A 9,586-nucleotide genomic window follows, 5' to 3' on the forward strand; every position below is an offset into this window, starting at 1 on the left:
ACTACTTTTCTTGAACCAAAGGACACTGTTACCTCCTGTCACAGAACGCTCACATAATATGAGAACAGCCTTAAGATGGGCATGGCATCCTGTGTGTCTGCAAAGAATCACACATTTGAGGATTACATCAACACTTTAAAATAAAACAAACTCTATAGAGCCCTACGCAGCATATGTGCATCAGAGATGTATCACTTTAGAGGTAAAAACCCATCAATGGGTATCACAGCCCTATCCCAGGAGGTGCTTCCCTATGGACCAGCTAAAGATTAATTCTTACCTACATTTTAAAAAGGACACTTTACCTAAAGGCAGATTTTCTATTGTCCCATTTTACATTTTTTAAAAATTTTCTGATAGTCCTTTATAAGTGAACAGAGATCAAACGGTCATTCTAACGTTTGGACCAGACAGGCCTGATTCTAAGCCAACACAGGAAGATGGGCAGGACCATGGACCTCACATCTCAAACATCACGTCATCACCCCCCTTAAAGCGCTTCGGAAAGTGTGCCACTGCCTAAAAGATAAACTCCAAACTGATCACAAGATGCGAAATCCTTAAAAATGTAAACTTGGGGGCTTCCCAGGTGGCGCAGTGGTTGAGAGTCCGCCTGCCGATGCAGGGGACACGGGTTCGTGCCCCGGTCCGGGAGGATCCCACATGCTGTGGAGCGGCTGGGCCAGTGAGCCATGGCCACTGAGCCTGCGCATCCAGAGCCTGTGCTCTGCAACGGGAGGGGCCACAACACTGAGAGGCCTGCATATAGAAAAAAAAAAAAAAAAATGTAAACTTGGCCAACCTTTCCTCTTACTTATAAAGAGAAGTTAGTCATTAACCTATTCATATTATCCCACATCAGTCACTTGTTTTATTAGCTACATTCAGTTCTGAATCCTTGAATTCTGAGGCACTTGAGCTGGAAAGCCATGTCTACGTCTGCAAGCACGTGAGGTGCTCTACAAACCCACCAGTTGTCAAAAGGGATCGGGGGCAAAAACCACTCCCTGGGCATCATTTCAAGGGATGGAAACCATTCATCAGAAAATAGATTTCATTGGCGGTCCAGTGGTTAAGACTCCACGCTTCCACCGCAGGGGGCACGGGTTTGATCTCTGGCTGGGGAACTGAGATCCTGCATGCCGCAGGGTGCGGCCAAGAAATTGAAGAAGAAAGAAAGACTCTGACTGGGCGTCAGAGTCTTGGAAGTGGGCCCAGGGAGCACGGCAGAGACCCTCCGAGAGCTTGCCACTGGTCAGAGGAGTTCAGGCGTTAGCTGTAAGAGAGCTTGCATTCCTTGAATCTGCCTGTCACTTACAGTATTTCTACAAATGCAACATTAAAAAATTTTTTATTTTGCCATTTTAACAACAGACTTTCATAGAAAAAAGTTTCTTAAGAAGTTTCTCGATTAACCTGGGTAAACACATTTATAAAGACCTGAGATACCAATACTCTAGAAGGGGGAAATCTTTGGGAAAACTGAAAATAGCAGTTCTACTGAAATCAGGTCTGAAAATATCAAACCTACAAGGGAATTAAAGTTGTCACACATTCTCACGTTCCAGGAAAGGGCCGGGGGGGACATACACAGCCTCCCAAGTTTCACCGGCTGTTTTCAACCCCATGCCAACAGGTTATCACGTTGGTCCCGTAAGATCAGGAGAGACAGCTGAGGCCCAGAGGACGGAGCTGAGTGGAGAGGCCGGAAAGGAGGGCTCACAACACCGCAGGTCACCTGGCCTCTCTCCCATGGAGGCTAAGAAGCAAGCTCGGGGCCAGTTTCTCGTGGACCCAGGGAAAAGACTGAGCAGACGCTGGACCAGGGTAGCCGGGAAAGTCTGGGATGGACTCAGGTGAACAGAGTGTATTCCTGGCAAGTCACTTAAAGCCTCTGGGCCTGTCCCCTTCTTGAATCTGGGTGGATCACGTGCTCCCTCTGGGCTATTCTCTGGCTCCTGTGGAGGACAGGGTAGTGATAACAGTATCCTAGGGGAGCCACAACCCCTGCGATGCTCCTCACGTGCCAGGCTCCGGATCAAGCGGGCTCTTCCAGCTCACCGCGGTGGCCGACCAGGCCAGCACTCCCGTCACTCCACTCCGCAGGGGGAGATGGAGCTCTCACAGGCTGAAGGACCACGGAGAGCGGGGCCCTAACCACTGCACCACACTGCCCACCCCAGGCTCAAGGCCGCTCTGAGTCTGGATGAAGGATGGGCACCAGCTGTTTGCGGCCCTGGGCCCTGGGTTTGGACAGATGCTTCGCTTCGAGAGGCGGGTGTCACTGTGGGCACAGAGGCTACAAAGCCGCAGGTGAAGAAACTGGGACTTCAGCCCCGTTTCTGTTTCTGACTCCAAGGCCATGTTCTTCCTACTGCGTTGACCAAAGGGGGCGAGTGTGACTTCGGATCCCCGAAGAGAACTCAGACAACCCCAGACACGGGGGGCACCATGGTGTGAGGCCCTCCCCGGGGGACCCTCAGCAGTAGGTCCTCGCTTTCCATCCCGAGGCTAGAAGAGGGCCCCCAGGACCCGCCTCACCCTCCCTTCTAACGTTTCTCTGTGGCCAAACGCCTCGCCCCCTCAACAACCTGTGTCACAAATAAACGCTTCCTCCCAAATGGAGTGCAGTCAGCACCGCCTTGCTCGACCTCAGATACAGAGGGACACGCGGACACGTTTCCCCGCTAGCCCGGTAATCTTACCTAAACGGGACACACGTTTCTGTGGCGTCAGTTGTTCTGAGGGACTGCAGCCCATGCTGCCCCTGTGGTTCTCTCAGCTCTCACAGCCAGCTGCTCAGTGACCCGGTCCTGAAATCCGCCAGGAATCGACAACACATTTACCAACCTGCACCAAAGACAACTTTTCCCCCTTTTGAAAATCAGGACACCACTGGATGACCATTTAATGTTCTCTTTTGCACTCATGCGACAGAGATATTATAAGGCTAGTTACATCACAATAAACCTGTTTCAGTGACCTGAAAGAGTATCTTAAAACAGAAGAAAAAAGACAGCTAAGGCCGAACGACTAACTTGTCATCTTGATCGTTTCCCAGTACGTACCTATACGTAACTATTCATAGCTGGGACCCTTATTCCTGGGCGACACTAATCAGAATTCTTTAAATACATAGATACGTAAATATACACACACAAGTGTATGTACACATACATATTACCACATATATGCATTTGCGTGTCTCTGTGTATATATATCATATGCGTCCTGGAACAGCAACATCAGCAGTTATAACTGAAGCAGGGATTTGGGAAGGGCGGGGCAGAGGAGGCGGAAAAGAGCAGAGGAGGAGTGTGGATCTCCAGGCATTTCCTTTGTAACGTCTTCCTCAATACTGGACCTTCAAACCATCATAAGAATCACTGAGGGCCTACTGGATGCTAGGCAATTGTCCTCTTCCACATGTTATTTTTCCTGAATCTTTGATTTACCCAACAGCAGCTACTTGACTATCAAAAGATCTTGATCTCAAATCAGCTGCACGACTTCACAACACGCTCAGTGACTACTCCTGCCCTTCTGCATGGGGCACTCCAGCTCATTCGGGGTAGCCCCAAATTAACTTGTTACTTCTACGTCCATTTTGTAGTACAGTATTGTTTAAGAAAGGAAAATGGGTCAGGTTTGCCACAGAGGAGATAAGTTATAAAGTACAGGCCAAACTGTCGGGCGGTATACAAACACCTGGCTACCACAAATGACTAATGTATTTCTAATGAGAACTAAGACCAAGACCAAGATGCTTAACTCGTTAAGTCAAATTTCCTCGAGTCTTCTTAAAGGATCACAAAATTTTAATATTAGCGTGAAGGAATAAACCATAATAACTACTTTTTTTTTATGAACAGAAATGCTAGCTGCAAATCAGGCCTGGAAATTTCACGTTTTTTAAACAGTGAGCTCTGTGCTTTTAAAACTTGTCAACTGGAGCTGCCTGAGGGAAGAACAGGTTCCTGACAAAATCCCTGTCACTGGAGGGTTAGGCAGAGGCTGGAGCGTCCTGGGAGCCCGCAGTGGACGGCAACTTGCCTCCACCTGTAGGACCCAAGGACTGCTGTTCACCGTCTGAGTGGAAGAGAAAAGGCAGAGGACGTACCTGAAGGCGAGGGCTAGCACCACACCTGTCCCCCGTGTCTTTGTAAAATGGGCACAGCAAACTGGAGTTCAGAGCCCCCGGGGAGTCTCACCCCAGAGGAGAGCCCTCACTGGGTTAACGGTTACTCAGAGCCAACACCACGGACTTCAGAGCTGAGACAGCTACCACCCCGCATCCTCGCTTCTATTTAGTAACAATAATTCATCGAGCACCTACTAAGTGCCAGGCTCTGTGCCCGATGCACATTTTCTTCCTGGAATGCATGTATCTTTCCTCATATTCCCCCTATTTTGATTGAAGAAAGTGAGGCTCAGAACGTCCAGTGAATGCCCTGGGCTCCCAGTTAGGAAGTGGCAGCGTCAGCGTTTGAACCTGCAGCTCCAAGCCCACCACCGCCATGGAGCAGCACGGCCCCTTTTCACAAAGGAATGGGGCCTGAGAAGGCTAGCGGTAGACAGCCTCTAGGGCCACACATCAGAGGCCGCTTCGGTGACCACTGAGGCTGTGTGGCTGTCAGAAATGGAAGGAAAAAGAAAAGGAAGCAGCTGGCCAGATGTTCCTTCCTATCCGACCATAGGGCTGGAGTTTCCGGCTGACCAACAGAGAAGCGCGGCCAGAGGAGGGGTAGTGGGCTCGGGGGGCGCCTCCAGCCGTGAGCTCTGGGCCAGGGTCTGCCAGCTCACACCGCAGCGGACCCTCCTCACACATTCTCCCCAGGTCTTCACCTGCCACCACTGTCCCCGCGGCTGCCTGCCCTCCCCAAGAGCTTTCTCAAGGATGGAACCCTGATCCGACAGGTTGGGACCCCAGCACCCAGTACAGTCCGTGTGCATTAAGAGGCGCTGTGTGAACCCCCATTTCCAGCGGCCAGGTAGGGCCTGGGGGGTGATGGTCACCCAGCAGCCCGTGGCGGAAGCAATGGCAGGTGCGGGCAACCGCAGGCGGGAGCTTGTGTCTTGAAAGCCACCCCTTAAAACACAGGAGGCGAGAAGCGGAGAACTCAACTTCCTTCCACCCGTACCTCCGTCCCAGGGGAGAACAGGGGCGAGATCCCCCCTCCTCCCATCGCACCCCTGCCCCGTCTCCCAGTACAGGCCAAACAGGCCCGAATGTGGCCCGGAATCTGCACCCTCAAATCCCACGAGCTCCAGGAAACGTCAAGCACAGCGACAAAACCATCGCACGCAAGGGTGGAGGGGAGACGGGCAAGGGGCACGGGGTGTCGTCCCGCCGGGCTCCTCCCTCCAGAACAGCGAAAGCCCACCCAAAGCCGGACCAAGTCTCGGGTCTTCCCTGCCCCGAAAGCGCGCAGCCGCACAGCCGCCCCCTCCCGGCGCCGCGCGCCCGCCACCCGCGCACCTGCCTGCGCGCACCTGTCCGCGCACCTGCCCGCAGGCCGCCGCCCACCAGCCCCTGCCGACCCCAGCCCCACCCTCCCCGCGCTCCCTGCCCGCCCTGCGCTCACCGGCCCGCGCTCCGGCTGCTCCGGGCCCCGCGCCCCGGGCTGCGCGCTCCTGGGCCCTGGCCCCGGCCCCGGCTCCAGCCCGGCCCCGCCGCTTCCCGTCACGTGGACGGCCGAGGGCGGGAGCGCCAGGCCCCGTCCGGCCTGCTGCCCCGCGTCGCCTGCAGACTCCGCCCCGGGCCGGGCTACGGGGAGGGGAACGCCCCTCCGGCCTCAGGTGCCGGGGGTCTGCAGGGCTCCCGGCGCGCCTGCCTCGGGGGTCCGGGGGGAGACGCGCCGATCCCCGCGGGCGCTCGAGCGGAGCCCACCGGGCGCAGGGCGGGGTCGGTAACGCGGCGAGGCTGCCGCTGTCGGGGCCGCGCTTTCTCCTCCCCCGCGGCCTGCCGGACTCGCTCGCCGCCCTGCTTCTAGCACCGCGACGGCGCTGGGCAGTGCACCTGCTGAAGGAATGAATGAATCCATCCACCCATCCATCACTCCTGGGAAGGGCTGGACGGCGCTGCCACCTGACGAAGTCGGGCTGTAGGAGTGGACGGCTGCTGGTGGCCCCCCTGGAACCGAAATGTAGTGCTGGGCATGAGCCGCCGCCTCCGGCCCACCGCTAGCCGCGAGCCCCAGGGGCAGTGTATTCCAAGGTGTCCGTATTGAAGCAGGGAGTCCTGGGGCTAGTTTACCCACTCCTTAAGGAAATTCCATCAATAGCTATTCCTTTGGGTCAAGCCACAGTGAAGACTCCTAGTTTACGAACAATCCATGCGCCTCTCTTCAATATATAGTCAAAATCCAGTTTCACGATGAAAAACTTCGAAAACTCCCTCCAGAGCTGTCAGTGCTCAACTATCAGCATCAATTACAAAAAGCCCAATTTTCTCAATGATTTTCCCTGACTTTAGAGGTCCCAGCTTTCCTCCAGCCCCTGGGGATTACAGAATAAAACCGTCCTCCAGAACCAGGAGTCATACCAGATTCTACTCTGTGGTCCTCTGCTTCAAATGGAGAAAAACAAATGACCCCACCCCCAAAAAAAGTTAAATGAAGGAAATAAAGAACCATCAGGAATTCATCTTCTATGGCCTTTTACACCCTTCCCTTCTGAGTTCATGGCCACACATGTGCCCCAGCCCCAGACAGTGCTTCAGCCCTGACCCAATGGATCCAGTATCACTGGCCCAGCCTCCAGGTGGGGAAGGGGTTTCCCAGAGTGTACAGCTATGTGTGCTTCAAGGACAAGTGGCAATGAATGGACTCCCGAGTCTGGTGCGGCCAGGGAGCTGGAGAACACCAGAGTAACTACAGCCGTCTCATTTTGCCCAGGCCTGTGGAGAATATGTGACTGGTCATCAGCTCATCACTGGCCCAGCGGGAGCTTGAATCCACTCTGCGCTTTTTCATTTCAGCGCTCTACCGTGGCCTGGCGTGAGATTAGGTGCAGAGGTGACACCTACTGACTGCCAGCTGGACACTGGGCTAAGGGGCTTACTGCAGTGATCTCATCTAAGCCTCGCCATACCCTTATGAAGTAGGCACTACTGATTTCTGCATTGTACACGCGAATTCACAGACGCAAAGAGAAGTGAAAGGCTTCTCCCAAATTCCATGGAAGAAAAGAGCAAGGATAAGAACCCAGAACTCAGTAACACCATAAAATTTTTTATACATAAAATTAAGTTTTGTTGGTTGAATGGTTTATGGAATATTTGTGTTCTGCTTTAAACAATCTAGGAGTGCAAACGTGTTAACGAAAAAGGGGAGTAAAAGGAGGTAATTCAGAAATAATTATTTCCTTTTTGAAAGGATTTGCCATAAGATTCTTAAAATGGCAAACTCCACATGTGCTCATTATTCCATCTAGAAACATTTGTTCTTCCTGAGCTTTCTGAGAAGTCTATTTCACATATGTCCGCCAGCGGTATGGAAGTAACTATTCCATAAATGTGCAAAGATCTCCATCAGGCTAATTCAGTATTTCTCATGTTGTTTTGATTGGTCGTATTTATGAATTATCAAAGTCTTATTTTCAAAGGAATTATTAATTAACTTCATTTATTATATTTATTAAATATCCCTTGGGCTCATACTACACACGTTAGAGTATTTTATAGAGTTTGAAAAAAATGGTCTAATAGGTTAAGCATTGAATAGGTACAACCGAATACTCTAATAGTTGCTATCTACTCCCAAAACTTAACATCCTCACTTACACATAGCAGAACTGTGGTTCTAAATAGCTAAAAACATGGGTCCAAAACATGAACTGTTTTTTGTTATATTCACTTTGAAGCATTTTATGGATGCTCAGATATAGTTGACAATACATGTGATAAAATATTTGTAAGTCTCTTAAATATTACACCGCCAACAAGAGGAATCAACACCCCAGGTTCTCAGTTTATATCTTGTTCATGATTCATTCATTCAGTAGACACTGAGTACTTAAGTACAAGCGCTGTGCGTGCTAGGGACCGGGCGGAGATTCCAAGGACACATATGCACCCTGCCCCAGAGGAGCTCATAGCCCAATGAGGTGATGATGCCAGGCAGGGCAGTGTTTGCTGGTTTCCCTCAGCTCTGTTCTTGTCGACTACAGGCACCAAATAAAAATGTTAATGAAAACCTCATGATCTTTGAGTGAAGGGAAAATTCTCATAATAAAACTTAAGCATTTATGGTTACTATATAATACTCACAGATAATACTGTAGCAGGAATAAACTTCAGTCTACAAACTTAAATATGCAACAAATGGAATTTTTTCTGTAACTGAGCTTTATTTCTACTTTAAGCCCCCACTCAGCTGCAGTGACAATAATCTTATCAGCGGAGGCCGGCCCCCTTCCTCAGGACTGTGTCTGGTTAGGGAATTTGTGAAGTGCCAGGGGTGAGGAGAAGCGGGAGAGGTCAGGTCCTCGCATCCCTGGTCCCCACACGGATTCTGAGATGCTCTTGGGCCACCCTGGGGTTTGGTTTTCAGTCTTTTGGTTTTGGTGCTGACAGGCCTGGCCCTTCCAATCACGGTAAGTGCCTGGCTGGAAGGTCGGGATACCTGTAGCTTCCTTATTTCGATGTGACAGGAGTCTCTGTGAGGTGGCCTTTCTGCCTAGACACATTTGAAACGTCACCTTAGAACTTGTTAGAAACGCAAATTCTCCCTGCCCTATTTCCATCAGAAACTCTGATTAAAACACAGCAGACCACATGTTCTCGTAGGCTCCACTCTTTAAGCCTTTGCCCAGGATGGAGCCGGGGCAGGCGTTACCAAAGACATAGTCTCTCCTTCCCTGGAGCAGGGAGGGGTGTTAGAACCGAATTCTACTCCCTCCTCTCTGACTCTTGATTTTTTTCTTCTGCCCAAGGACGCTCCCTCTATCCTGAGATGTTTGTTTCAGAGGCACCATGAGTTATCTTAATGGATTTAGTTTTAAGCAGGGAAGTACTTTTAGCTTTAAACTGGAAAATATCGGGAGAGAAAAACCGCACAGATCTCACCTGCCATAAAACATTTTTGCTGATGAAGAGCTTGAGGCTTCAGGTTAAGTCCTGAAAACCACAGGGAGAAAGAACACAGCAAGAACCGGTAACCCCATTTTCAGGCTCTTACAAATTCTTTTCCCCCCACCTACACCACCGTCCTGCCACCTCTCTCCCCTGATGACAGTCAACAGGCTACAACAAACGTCCGGGTAGATAGAGGTAACAGGCAAGGGACTTTCCCTGCTTTGGCTCCAACCTCACAACACTGTGAGGTGGCGTTATCATTCCCATTTCACAGCTGCGGAAGCTAAACAAAAGTGCGGCCGTGTCCCCAGCGCTTCTCAGCCGTTATTTTCATGTTTGAGCAGTTTCATTCCGAGTATTATTTTAGGGAATAAATACTTGAGTGCCTACTATGTGCCAGGCGGTGGGGTTTCAGGTAATTAAACCCTCTGGCCTTACATCATATTGAAGGAAGATTAAGAAACAATAAAACGGTTAAAAAAAGAAACCCGAGACGCTTCCCACGCCATA

General features: G+C 51.0%; 1 protein-coding gene across 1 annotated transcript in view; it reads right to left on the minus strand.

Moving 5' to 3' along the window:
• Positions 1–5,694, minus strand: part of TGFBRAP1 (transforming growth factor beta receptor associated protein 1) — a 44,470-nt gene extending 38,776 nt beyond the window's left edge. Inside the window, 1 exon segment of the mRNA XM_032652731.1 lies at positions 5,586–5,694. The gene's annotated coding sequence lies outside the window, so the exon portion shown is untranslated.
• Between the last annotated feature and the right edge of the window lie 3,892 nt (positions 5,695–9,586).

Source organism: Phocoena sinus, chromosome 13 (assembly GCF_008692025.1).
Source record: "Phocoena sinus isolate mPhoSin1 chromosome 13, mPhoSin1.pri, whole genome shotgun sequence".
NCBI lineage: Eukaryota > Metazoa > Chordata > Mammalia > Artiodactyla > Phocoenidae > Phocoena > Phocoena sinus.